Source organism: Clarias gariepinus, chromosome 18 (genome assembly GCF_024256425.1).
Source record: "Clarias gariepinus isolate MV-2021 ecotype Netherlands chromosome 18, CGAR_prim_01v2, whole genome shotgun sequence".
NCBI classification, from domain to species: Eukaryota; Metazoa; Chordata; class Actinopteri; order Siluriformes; family Clariidae; genus Clarias; species Clarias gariepinus.
In genome coordinates, this window is record NC_071117.1 from 3,443,727 (window position 1) to 3,457,955 (window position 14,229).

Sequence of the window (14,229 nt, forward strand, 5' to 3'; positions counted from 1 at the left end):
TATCAGCAGTCAGTGCAATTTAGAAACAAAATTTTTAAAATACAAAAATGGGTCTTATTGATCTTCAATATACTGCATTTATTAAATGATTGTCAATAGTCTGTATTTTAAAATTAGACTTTTTATTCTTTCAGGTGATCTTCCCATCAGTACTATCTCACACACACCAAACATCACACATTCCTTTTCAACCCATGCCATGAATCCATCACTGCATTATGGTAATGACGTCTCAACAAAATGTATAAAGTTCTTGCTTGACCCTTTCCTCACATTTGTTTCTAATCATTCATCATATTTTGTATTTTTATATTACATAATATCATGTGTTTCAAACCTTCTTGTAAATAAGAAATACTGTAGAAAACAGAGCAAACAACTACCCAAGCGATATCAGATACCACACACACACACACACACACACCTAGGGGGTAATTATGAAATTGTTTTGGTAAATCAGAATCTAAATGATCAGAATGATGATTGTCTTCTCTCTGTGTTTTCAACTTCAGAGATCATCATTTTTCTGTCTGTGGTTCTGGCGGTGGTTCTGGCGGTGCTTCTGATTGTCCTTTTATTTACTATCTCCATACAGAGGAAAATGAAGACCCAAGGTACTACAAACATAAACATTTTTAGTTTCAGTTGCACAACTGTTTAAAGCAGGGCTGCACTAGGACGAATGCTCACCATGACGGTCCAGACTCAGTCCATTCATCCACCACGCATATACAGTACCACATTATACAGGGTGCCCCAATAAATTTAAAAAAAAATTAAGATTTTTTAATTAATTAATTTATTTTTTTCATTTATTTCATTCAGGCGTCATTTGGTTTAGTGGTTTCACTGTGGATTAGAGGTTTCTTTTAATTCAGGTGTCATGGTGGTTTACTGTTGTCTCGCACCTCCAGTGGGTTTGATTTGAGCCAGGACTTTTGATTCTGTAAAGTAACAAACACTTTTATGCAAGTAAAAACTCCCTTTATTTTCTATCTAATCCACTGCTACACCAATGCACTTATCCCAGTGTTTCACAATGTGTTAGCATAAGGGGCACAAGTTTAGAACTCAGCATGATGCCTACAAACATGGCCACCAGGAACTACAACAACCAACATGCTCAGGTTCACTGGAGGTCTGATTCATCACACCTCTTCTTAATGAACTCCCACTACATAAGCAGCTCTTAAGCTAGCAGCAGTTTGAAGAAATATTTAGAATGTTCCTTTCTGAATTTACCAAGTCTGTGAATTGGCCCAAACATGAAAATGGGAAAAGATCAGGATTTTATGGGTGATGTAGCAATAACTTCTTTATTCGCTTCAATGTGCAAGTTGTGTTGGTAAATGCTTGCATATACAGTTTCCACAGACAGATGCATCTCTTCTGAATGTTTGTGACAAGTTATCTGTCGGTTTTCAAGGATCAGGTGTTCCACTCACTGAATCTCACAGGAACGACTACAGTGGGCTCCAAGCCACTTCAACCGGGATCATTCAGAGTCTCATCACTGTACTGCGCTTTTATGCCTTCATTCACCAGAAAGCTCATCACAAAACACTGTTTCAAAAAAGCCTGTTTTTTAAAAGCGCTATATAAATAAAATTGAATTGAATTGGTCCCCACCCACCTACCCACCTAAAAACCTGCTTGCCACCTACTCTGGACTCATACCAGTTAGCCTAGGACCCAAATAGGTCAGCAGAGGAAACCATTTGCACAGTGGTCCATTCTGCCCCAAATCATCCTGACAACCCCAACACTTGTGATACCATGTTGTTTGTCGATTTTAGTTCAGCTTTCAATAATCAGCCCTTCCAAGCTAGTGTTGCACCTAAAAGTCTCACCCTCAACACAGGTGTGTGTATACAGTCTTATACTCCCTTATCACTCATGACTGCATACCATGATAGACCTGTTCAAATTTGACAATGAGATGGCTTACAGAAAGAAAATTTAACACCAAGTAGCATGGTGGAGAATAACCTGGAACTCAACACCAAGAAGATCAACAGCTCAACGGAAGTGTTGTTAAGTGTGTACCTACTGTAGTAAGTTTTTTGGAGTCCACATCTCTGGTCACTGAACTCTTGTCTCCTGATCAGAAAGTCACAACAGTGTTTGTATTTTCTAAGGAGACTTATAAAGCTTTAACAAGAGATACAGTTTGTGAGGATGCTCTCCATGGTATCCAAAGCAGCACAGTTGGCACAACTTTAATAGCGCTGTTTAGCTAATTTATGGTGTCAATTTGTTGTCTTAGCTAGTTTTATTTATTAATTTTGTTATTATATGTTGTATGTAGCAACTTGGTACTGGAGGGACATTTCAATGTGTACTGGACTACATATGGTTAAAAAAACAATAAAAGCCTAAGTTTTGGAGGAAAAACAAACATTTTGTTCATATAATGAAAACCATTCCTATGATTTCAGAATTTAAAAGTTCAATACATATAAGTGAACAAACCTGTAAATTTAAGTCTGTGCTTTACTCTCAGTGCTTCAGTACAAATCCAGTAGGTTGAGGTTTACAACCATAAATAAAATTGCTAATTTGCCAGAAATTGCTGTTTCAGTGATCAGAGATTGTACTATAAATTTACTTTATATTAAGTTTAACTTTAACTCTCTTCCCATCTCTCTGCAGGCTCTAAAACAGAGAAACAATCTCCCAGTGAGGTACATGCTAATGATTTGTTCAGGAATTACTTTCACATTTTATGAACACATATCTTAATGATTTTTCTTTTACATTTCAGACAAATGAAGATTATGAAAATGACGAAAATGTCCTACCTGTTAAAACAAGAGAAAATGTCACTTTATCTGAATCTGTCTATCAGAGTTTAGACCCAGCCACCAACCAATCAGATTCAGTCTACCAGAGTCTGAATTTAACTAATGACCAATCAGATACAGTCTACCAGAATCTGACCTCAACTAATAATCAATCAGATCCAATCTACCAGAATCTGACGTCAACTAATGACCAATTGGAATAAATCTACCATTCTCTAACCATTATTAGCAAAAGCTGATGAGACTCCGGAAACCTCTGCTCACCATCCAAGTGAACTAATCAGAATCGAAAGCAAATTGTTCCAGAGCTCATTGTTTCCCAACATAAATGGTTACATAGTACCAGTAAAAATTTTAAACTACTTTTACTCTTGTTAATTTTAGTATTTGTCAGTTGCTAAGCTTTAACCTAACCTTAACCTTAAACTAATGCATTTAGTTAGTTATATCAGGCATGGAAGGATGTGTGTGGGCAAAGCAAAATAACTGGTTTAATAAACAAACTAATTATAATCTGTTTATAATGCTGTTTGTGTTTTTTTTTTTTGCATAAAATCAATACCACACTTAAAGTCATGCTGATGTTTGAATATGATTATATAGGACATGGCATTTATCCCATTGCTTAATTCAATGTGGTGGTGTAAACAAAAACTATACAGAACTAAATTTTTTTTGTTTTTCCAAAAATTATGGACCTGACTCTCTCATATACACAGATTTGTGGATCTGCCCTAATCTCATACTGGCTAGCACTAGCAAACCTGGTCGCGCTATGCGTTGGCCGTCAGTTTTTTCATGGACATAACCCATGGGGTGATTTTCCCTGAACCTGTTCATTACTTATCAATAACTCGGTCTCTTTGTGTGCAGGTTTACTGTGCTTTTCCTCTTCTCCAGTTATCTGGATTAGTCGACTCACCAAAACATGACATTGAAGTTCCCAGTGTGTGATCTACCAACAATCGCTTAAATGACAGTTGTTCAATTCAATTAAATTCAAAAAGTCAAACTCATATATTATATCAAAAAGACTATATATATATATATATATATATATATATATATATATATATATATATATATCTCAAGTGTTTATTCCTTTTAATTTTGATGTGGCTTACAGTTGATGAAAACTCATAAAATTAGGTCATAAAATTTGAATATTGTGAAGTTCAATATTGGAGACTCATGGTGTCCCACTCTAATCAGCTAATTAACTGAACATCTGCAAAGGTTTCTTGAGCCTTTGTAGGCTACATAATCATAGGGAAGACTGCTGACTTGATAGTTGTCCAGGAGATAGAAGGAAAAATGTGGCAGAAAAAGTTGCACAAGCAACAGGGATAACTGCAGCCTTAAGAGGATTGTGAAGCGAAGCCCATTCAAGAATTTGAGGACGATTCACCAAAAGTGGGCAGCAGCTGGAGTCAAGGGTCACCAAAAACACAGACATATCCAGAACATGGGCTACAACTGTAGCATTACTCATGTTAAGGCAGAAACAAGTCCTTTTTTCAAAAGAAAGTTTTGCATTTCAATTGGAAATCAAAATCTCAGAGTCTGGAGAAAGAGAGAAAAGGCACAGAATACAAGTTGCTTAAGGTCCAGTGTAAAGTTTGCACAGTCAGTGGTGGTTTGGGGAGCTATGTCATCTGCTAGTGTTGCTCCACTTTGTTTTATTTGTCTACCAGAAAGTTCTAGAGCACTTCATGCTTCCCTCTGCTGACCAGCTTTATGGAGATTCTGATTTCATTTTCAGCAGGACTCGGCACCCGCCCACACTGACAAAGGTAATAATACCTGGTTTAAGGACTATGGTATCCCTTTGCTTGATTGGCCAGCAAACTCCAATCTAATCCCCATAGAGAGTCTATGGGGTATTGTGAAGTGGAAGATGCGAGACACCCAACCCACTAAGCAGAAGAACTAGAAAGAGCAACCTGGTCTTCCATAACAACTCAGCAGTGTCACTAACTGATCGCCTTCATGCCACGCCACATTGCTGCAGTAATTCATACAAAGGGACCCCTGACCAAGTATTGAGTGCTGTCCATGTTCATACTTTTCAGTAGTCCAACATTTCTGTGTTAATTTTTTTTTTATTTATTGGTCTTAAGTGATATTCTAATTTTCTAAATTTTGCATTAGCTGTAATCATTAAAATGAAAAAAAAAAACATAAAATATACCAGTCTGTGTGTAATTAACCAAAATATATAATATGAGGTCCACCTTTTGAACTGAATTACTGAAATAAATCAACTTTTCCACAATATTATAATTTATTTAGATGCATCGGTATATAAGTATACATGTGTTCTTTTTTTACATTTATCTTTTCTACATTAGATTAAAACCCTGCATGTATTTTCCTTCTTTTCACACACACTGTGCTTTCAAGCAACAGATCTGCCAACCTGATTATAAATGTCATCATACAAAAAGTCACTAAACTGTAAAAACAATTTTTATTTCCACTCCCAGACCACCCAGACACATATTAGCTCCTTCTGCCTGTTTATCATTTCTCAGAAGTCTTTCTCAAGTTTTAATCTAAGCAATACCAAATGCAAATTTCATCTCAGTATTACAACACATAATGAATTTTAAGTCAAACGAAATCTTTACAAAATAAATTGTTCTCCAAACGCACAAGAATTAAAAAAACATCAAAGTTTCACCAAAACACACACTTTTAGTTTTAGTTTCACAACTGTTTAACCCTTGTGTGGTGTTTGGGAGCCATTTTCATGTTTTATCAAAAGAAAAATTATACAATTAAGGCCAGAGGCCTCTGCTCATTTTCTGTGAAGAACATATATCAGAAAACATTTTTAATTACCACACCCTGTACATCCCCCTCCTCCTGTCTGGGACTGCTGTAAGTATGTGTGTGTGTAAGAGAGAGAGAGAGTATGGGTTTTTTGTTTTGGCCCTGTCGCCCCGCATCAGGTTGCAAACATTGTCATACAACATTGTGGCAAAATTCAAGCACTGACCCTTGGTCAGGGTCACATTTGTCTGAGAGTCTGACAGTGGCTGAAGAAAAGGTTCAGAATGAGCATCAGGTAGTTCCAAAACAAAGACAAGACACAGAACCAGCTCGTCAGCAGCTAGCTAATCCAGAAAATTCATGTTTTTTTTTAAACGAGGGTAAAAGAGATGGACCAAACCCATTCACATGCCAACTTTGGGGTTCTTTTCCTTGTTGGATTCCAAGGGGGATTCCACAGAATCCTGGTAGAATGCAAAAACATTTCCATGTCCAACTTCCACATACTTTCCAGAATTATCTACTTTGATAAACAAGATGATCCACCTTAACGGCAGAGAGACAATCTAGCCACACAAGGGGTAAAGCAGGGCTGGACTGGGACAAAACATCACCCTGGTGTTGGTGTTTGTTGCTTTACCACTACAGCCCAGACTCGTTTCAGACAGACACCAGGAAAAATTATTTATGTATTTATTATCATTATTATTGAGGACGACATCATAGTAAAAGGACACAAAAATGTACTGTAATCAGGAAATCCTTAGTATTATATCGGGTAGTAATCTGTAAATAAATAAATAAATCTCTGTACATATTTAATTAATCATTATTATAATAAATCAATACCAGAGTTGGAAAGCAACGAATTATGAATTATTACGAATTCGCCTTCTAAGTTCCACAGCTCAAAAAAATAAATACATAAAAAATGAATTATACAAAACATAAAGTAAAAAAAAAAAAAATTAACATGCACATTATCTTAAAAAAAAAAGCAAAAATAAATCCTGACAGATAAGTGTTTCCTTTTATTCCTGCAGGCACACACACACACACTGTACTAGGAAACTCCTGTACACAAGACTGGTTTTCCGAAGTATCTACAAGTACCACTGAGCGTATACATGAAATTCCACCAAGCTAGGATACTTCTGGATTGATACTGATTCGGATGTATCTTGCTGAGGAATCCTTCCATGGTACAGCCTTTTGTTGCCATGGCAAATAATCCACTTAAGGATTTTGTCAGGAGACATTCACACCTCAAGCCCCATTTGCATTTTACACCTTTTCCCAACTCTGCTCTTCCTTATTGTTTTTTTTTTATCTCAACATTGATTATTATTATTATTTTTTTAAAACACTCCCCAAACCGTGACATCTATTGGGACATTTTTATTTAGCCCAACCCAAGCCCTCATAATTTATGATTAGATTGGTTATTGGGCAGGTATGTAGATAAAGCCCCCACAACACCCCCTCCCCCCCCACACACACACATAATACTATATATCCCCCACATTCTTTAAAAAATGACAATAAAATTTATTCAGAATTTTTTTTATTAAAATCAAACCAAACATAAATACACCAAACCAAATACAAAGCAAAGTAAGAATAAGGGGGGAAGAAAACATAAAATATGGAAAAAATGAACAAATGTGCATTTATGAAGGTGCAATACTAAAACAAACATGCACCAGTGCTTGTTAGATGTCCCAAATAAATGTCCTTCTAGCTCGGTCACATTACTGTAGATATTAGACGCTGACGGCATGCACGCAATGGCATCCTCCTCATCGGACATCAGTTCCAGTATTGCAGTCTGCCACAGTTCTCTCTCTGCATCTGTGTGAAAGACTCTACACCTGGACTCCAGCAACTGCAAAACACACCATAAGCTAACCCCTAAAAACACTCAGAGATGTACCGAACTTAATACATATTGTTAGATGTATGTTCATGTTAACTAATGGTAACAAATGAAACCTTACTGTAAATTGTTGATTTATACTAATTAATACTGTTATATTATTATCATTGAATATTTATTATTTACCTTCATTGTTTTTTTTTTTTCTTCTTAGGTGCATCCTGTTTTTCTTCAAAGCGATTCATGCTGTGTGTGGATCGAAATGTTGTGCATGACAACATTCCCTCCTTCATTTCTGCCGTGTGCATGATGTTTGGGAGCTATTATTGCTTCAACATTCATTACCCATCAGAGCTGGCATCGACCCTGGAGTTTTTGCAAAGGTATGCGTTTTTGGGTGGCCTTTATACAACATTTAAACTGAAATAAATCTAAAGTAGATGATTTAGTCACTTAGGGTTAATATGTAGAACAAAAACAGAATGAATTTACTAAAATGAAAATCCCCAAAAGAATGCATTTCAATAAATAATTTAAAACTTTTTATGATCATTAAATTTAAATTACTGAACCTAAACATAGAAGCCTGATTAAAAATGCTTAAGTAGGGTTTTGTATATGAAGTACATGCATATATATGTATGCATGTACAGTATTTGTGTGTGGGTGTTTTATGTTTTATTTATTTATTTTTGCTCTACTGATTTAATAAATAACTTCTTGTGGAACACTGTAGTTAGGACTACTTCTCTCTGTTCATGTATATGATGAACCATGTTGTTTGCTTTACCGTCTGGATTCAGGATTCAGGAAGACAAACATTTTAGGGGGGTGGATTCATGATTTACTCGCCTATTAAATATTTAATATTTGTTCATTTAATACAAAATGTAATTATAAATTGCTTGAATGAAAAGAAAAAGCTTTTGCTTTTAATGAAGCTTTTTTCATCAATACAGTTGTTTTCCTATTTTCCGAGGTGTTTTTTCTCCATCAACCCAGAGAAGGGCACCAAAGTGAAGAAGACAAACTCAGCTCGTCTTCACGTAAATCCAAGAGTCCTTACCTTGATTCAGGATCTTTTAGATCATGAGTGGCGTGATATCTAAATATCGACTAAAGTTAGTAAGATTTTGGACATTTATTGAAGGATGTGCCATACTCTCCGTTTAAAGGTTTGTTTCAACTGCTATGCTCAGTAGATTTTACTGTAAGTTACAGCGTATTTTATGTTGTCGTTGCTTTTAATAAAGCTTTTTTTTTTTTTTTTGCATTGATGTATCTCAGGTACGTGTTATACTAAATTCAAGGAAATACTGCTTTTACTATTATTTATAAACAAAAAAAAACTCAATTGTTCAACCATTTTAAGAGAGACATCCTTTCATCATTTCTTTTTTTATTTACAGTGAGATTATCATTAATCTGTCACATGCCCTTTTTTTTGTCTGTAAAGAAAGTACACGGTACATAGACTCAATTTGTGTTGAGAACTTTTTTTTTGTTTACTTGTTTGAAAGGTAAATAAATGCTTTAAAGGGCAAATTATTGGATTTCTGTCTTTCTGTGCAGTAGCTCTTAATGCATATCTCACTTAGCATTTCAGGATTTCGAGGATTGTGTACATTGGTTTATATTTTTCACATTTCTAGTCAAAGTCTATAGGGTGGTGCAGTTAATAAGAAGCTCAGATGAATGTCTAATCTGCCTGTTTAAAAGCAGTTTCTGTTTTCAGTTCAATTTTACAGTTAATATTTGCAATGAAATTGGATGATTATCTACACTAAGAAACAACCGTATACTGCTGATATTAATTTGATTAAAATTTGTTTTGTGAATCACATTTTAAACAAAAATTTACAGGTTTAAACTGTAAAGTTTACATGTGAAATTTATCTTTACAGAATTAACCTGGCAACCACAGCTGCCAGGTTTTTACTGTAAAATCAACAAGATTTTCTTGTTTAAATGGCACCATTTCTAATGGTTGATTACCATAATTTTACAGGATGTTTTTTTACATAAATATTCTGTGAATTACACTGCAATAAATTGTAAAGCTGTCTACATTTTTTTGTATTTTTTAAAGAATTATTCTGGCAACCACAGCTGCCAGTTTTTTTTTTTTTTTTTTTTTTGTAAAAACAACTGATTTTTTTTTACAGTATAAATGAATTTGTAGAATTACCTATCTTTGTCAGTTTTTAGCCCCAGTCTTAATGTTGTCTCTTAGCTGAGACTTTCCTGATAGAGACAAAAAGTATTTGCTCTGCAATGTTTAACATGTTGGTAAAAAAAAAAAAAAAATCAGATAAGTGACAGAAAACAATTAAAATTATTAGAGGGACAAAAATAAAGGGACATAAAAATAATTACAATAACATTTTCTGATTACCCTTTACACACTCAGGGTCTGCATCTGCAAAAGTCATCTTTAATTCCTGCAGCAGATACTGTATGTCATCACTGCCTGATATATCATAAAATAAACTTATTCTTTGTGGAAAGAGAGTAGTATCATTAATTACATTTAAAATGATTATGTAAAACCCCATACATAGCATGTAAAAAAACAACAACCCAGGGGTAGCTCAGTGGTTAGGGCGCTGGACTATGGTTCGGAAGATCCCAGGTTCAAACCCCACAACCACCGAGTTGCCACAGTTGGGCCCTTGAGCAAGGCCCTTAACCCTCAACTGCTCAGATGTGTACTGAGATAAAAATGTAAGTTGCTCTGGATAAGAGCATCTGCCAAATGCCTAAATGTAAATATGTTACCCAGTTTGTGAATTGTGTTTATGTGGGTTGTTTCTGAATTATGAAGGCTCCTTATAGCTTCCTGTAATGTTGAATTAAAACCGCTTTAAACAACTTTTTATAATTCAGATGTGACAAACTTTTAAATATGCTGGACACCTACAACAATGCAAGTAACAAAAAGGAGATGTGTCGTCAAATGCTTAGGCTAACTTGGCAAGGTATAATTTACTACTGTATTGTCAGGCAACATAAAGGTCAACTTACCGCATTGCCCACGTTATGCGCCCTCTTAGCTCTTTTATGCACATGGCTAGACTCTTCCTGCGGTCTTCTCTCATCAAACTTGCGCTCAAATGCATCAAGACTCTGGATATCCTCTTTGAGAAGAGCAGTGTGTGCAGCTTGTTTCTCCTTCAAACCCTTAAGCTGAAGAGACAAAGGCACACCATGGCTAATCCCCCCACCCGGCTATGATAAGAGGGACAGCACCTCTTTCTGCTAGTCATTAATATACAAAAGGCATTTACACCTCACAGCCATCAGCTCTCACTGCTAGCTGTGAGGATTCCTAGAAAGTTTCACCGATTCCAGTATATATCCACATACATGAGGTATCTGGCAAAAAAAAAATTCTTATGATCAAACCCCTGGTTATTATTACAGCCACTACTATGTTGTAGACCACATTATGTGTGTATGTTGCCGTTTTAAGAGTTGTCGCCCCTCCCTACATGTGTGTGTGTGCTGCTCACTCCGAAACGCTTTATTCCTTTACCCTTTTTTTTTACTTTTATTGTATGTTTTGTATTATAATTTCGTCACACTGAAAGAGGCCGATAAAGGTTTTGTGCTGAACGTTATTCTTGGCTCTGAGATCTTTTTGTTCTTGTTTATTATATAAAGGTGTTCCTTCAGTTAAAAACAACTAGTTTGAGATTTAAATCTGCTTGTCTTGTTTAAATTACACTAGAATACACCCCCCACCCCCGCTTACTACTTTTATTTGGGTAGATTTTTATAATGGTAACTTTACTTCTAAAATTTCAACTTTCAATTAAGGTAACAGTACTTGTACTTGAGTACAAAAGTTTGTTACTTCTTCCACCTCTGATCAATATATTTAAAAGTTATAGGCTTTTTAATAGAATGTTTTATAATGGTATTAGTTTTATTTCAATAAATATTTAATATTTAATGTCCTTAGTGTGCAATTTTCACAGCAGCAGCAACAGGTATCCGAGGGGCTTATGTCACCATGGTAATGCACAGAGGAAGTGACGTCTGTGCTGGTGACTTTACAATGTGTTACAAATAGTGGAGTTTTGTCGAGCAAGAAGCAGGAAGCACCCTTTGTGCACTTCGGAATGGAACATAGCTCCTAGTCTTCCACTTCCTGCCTCTAAAGTGTTTCCATGTGATTTGTTCCTATTTACACACCCTGTCCTCTAGGGGGCAGAAAAGGGACTTCTGTAACAGACTGTTAAAGAGTGACAGGAAGCAGTTCATGTGAGGTTTATGGTGAAACGTCTCGGGTTACTTTGCTGTAACCCTGTTCCCTGAAAAGGCGGGAACGAGATGCTGTGTAAAAAACACTATGGGAACATCTTTCTGTGTTGTAAAGCATGTGTGTATCAAACACGCAAAATTTTGGCATATTTAACCTCGGTCAGGTGACATCATCTGATAAAGCACACCTGCAGGTTATAAATAGGAGTGAACCGGAAACATTCCTCAGATCAATTTTGTCTGAAAAGGACGTCCAGTCACGCAGGCAGTGCGGAATTGGAGTGCAGCATCTCGTTCCCGCCTTTTCAGTAAACGGGGTTACAGCAAAGTAACCCGAGATGTTCCCTTTAAAGGCTACACTCAATGCTGCGTGAAAACGCTATGGGAACAAGAATACCAACGCCGCTGCACAGCAAGTGTCTGGACCCCAAGGTTGTAAAGAGTGTGCGCACAAAGGCCGAGGAGGTCTCAGAACTATCTCTGAGAGGCTGATTCAAGGACCTGTGAGCTCGGAGTAGCATGAACATCCAGACCATAGAATCTCACAAATGTGTGCGGAGGGGACCAACCTGCCGCATAACACACTTGCTGCAGGGGAAACCCTTTTGCCAGCACAATAGATAAGGCAATCCCCCTGGTCAGATAAGCCCTGATTCCTTGAGGCAAAGTAAGACCACACGCCTCGTAGGCTAGGGCAATAGCATCTCCCACTGATGTGATGAAAAAAGGCTGCTCTGACTTACACCACTGGCTAGTGCGGTGGACGTAAATCTAAAGAGTGCGTACTGAAGATAGCAGGTGAACCCTATCCTGCTCTGGAGCTGCAAAAGGTGGTGGACAGAAGGCTTCAAGGAAAACTGGGTGCATGGTCAAGAATGAAAATAGTTTGGGTGAGGATGCTGAATAGCTCTGACTATCCCAGGGGCAAAGTCTAGGCAGGAAGGGAAGCCTGCAGATCTCCCAAAAGTGATAAGAAAAACAATCTTGAGGGTCAGAAGCCAGACAGGCGCTGACTCTAGTGGTTTGGGAGGTGGTGTCCGCTCTAGTGGTGTCTGCCAGACCCCATCCGTCAGAACATGACAAGCCGAAATAGCGGCTACATACATTCCAAGGGTACTAGGGCATAAGCCCAAGGAACTTCTTGCACAACTCCAGCACTGAAACAATTCGGCATTGGACTGGGTCTACATGTTCCGCCATGCACCACTTTCAAATACCCTCTCCTTGAGGGCATACATTCTTCTAGTGTGTTAAAGGTACCAGGGCTCCCAACTCCATATGCCCTGGAGTGTAAATTGCCTTGAGGGACAGAAACTTGTCTTGTCCCAAAGCAGAAGCGGCGCAGCACAGTGCCAAAATGTACATCGCCCTGAGGGACAGGGACTCGCCCTGTGCCCAAAGCAGAAACTGGTGCTCTAACTCATTCAAGCGGCGCGAGCACAGTTTGCCCCGGCGATTATGTACGAGACTACCCTAGTGTGCACTTGCACTAGGGCATGGTAGCCTCTTAACTGCTTCAGGAAGTGTTTCAGGGCCAAAATAAAGCCATCAGTTCAGCTCCCTTGGGCTGGATGGCCAGCTACCCCAGCCCATGAAAGAAGCGTCTGTCGTTAGCATTGGCAACGACAAAAAGACGCACGTAGAGTGGGACCCAACGTCAGAAACCGGGTTCTGAACCACATAGAAAGGGTATGAAGCCACCTGGCGCGTAACCCGTATTCGACTCCGGGGATTGGCCCTTAAGTAATCTCCTGGCTTTTAGCTAAAATGTACATCGCCCTGTGAGACAGGAACTCGTCCTGTGCCCCCAAGGGGAAAGACCGCACCCCAGCCCGTGAGGAAGGCATCTGTCATTAGCATCTGCGACGACAGATAGACGCACGTAGAGTGTCGAAGCGCTAGCTACTGAGACTGAGCCAGCATAGTTAGTCGTCATAAAAACAGCCGATAGCACAGACCGTCTGCTTTGTTGCACAAAGAGACAGGTCTGTGGCTTAGCGTAATTCCAGGAACGACGTTGTAGAGCCGCGCCAGTGCTTAAATCTTTCAGCAGGTCAGCTTGATCAGATGCCTGAATCTTTTCCCCACTAGGGAAGATCAGTCTACACGGCTTGGTGGGAAGTGTATGCTTCTTTTCAGGGAGAATGATGTCCCAGGAGAGAAATAGCCCAAGCGTCTTTTCTAACTGGGACATCATCATATAACCACGCCTTCGCATCAACAACATTCGAATAATTCGAAGATGATGGCACGAAAACACGGGAAGAACAAGGCTATTCCATGAAAGAGTTAGCTCGTCATGAAGTTTGCTGAGAAAGAAGGGAGAGAGAGCGCCATTTATCCGAGGCTCCTCCCCCCAGCCACCCGACAGCAATCTGTTGTCTTTTTTTTTCGAGCGCTTGAAGTGAAAACTTCCTCATCTGGCGAGGACACGCGAGAAAGGCGGATTCCTGTCTCCTGCACGTCTGCCAGATTGCACTTTTTAACCCAGGAATGTGCCGAAACAAC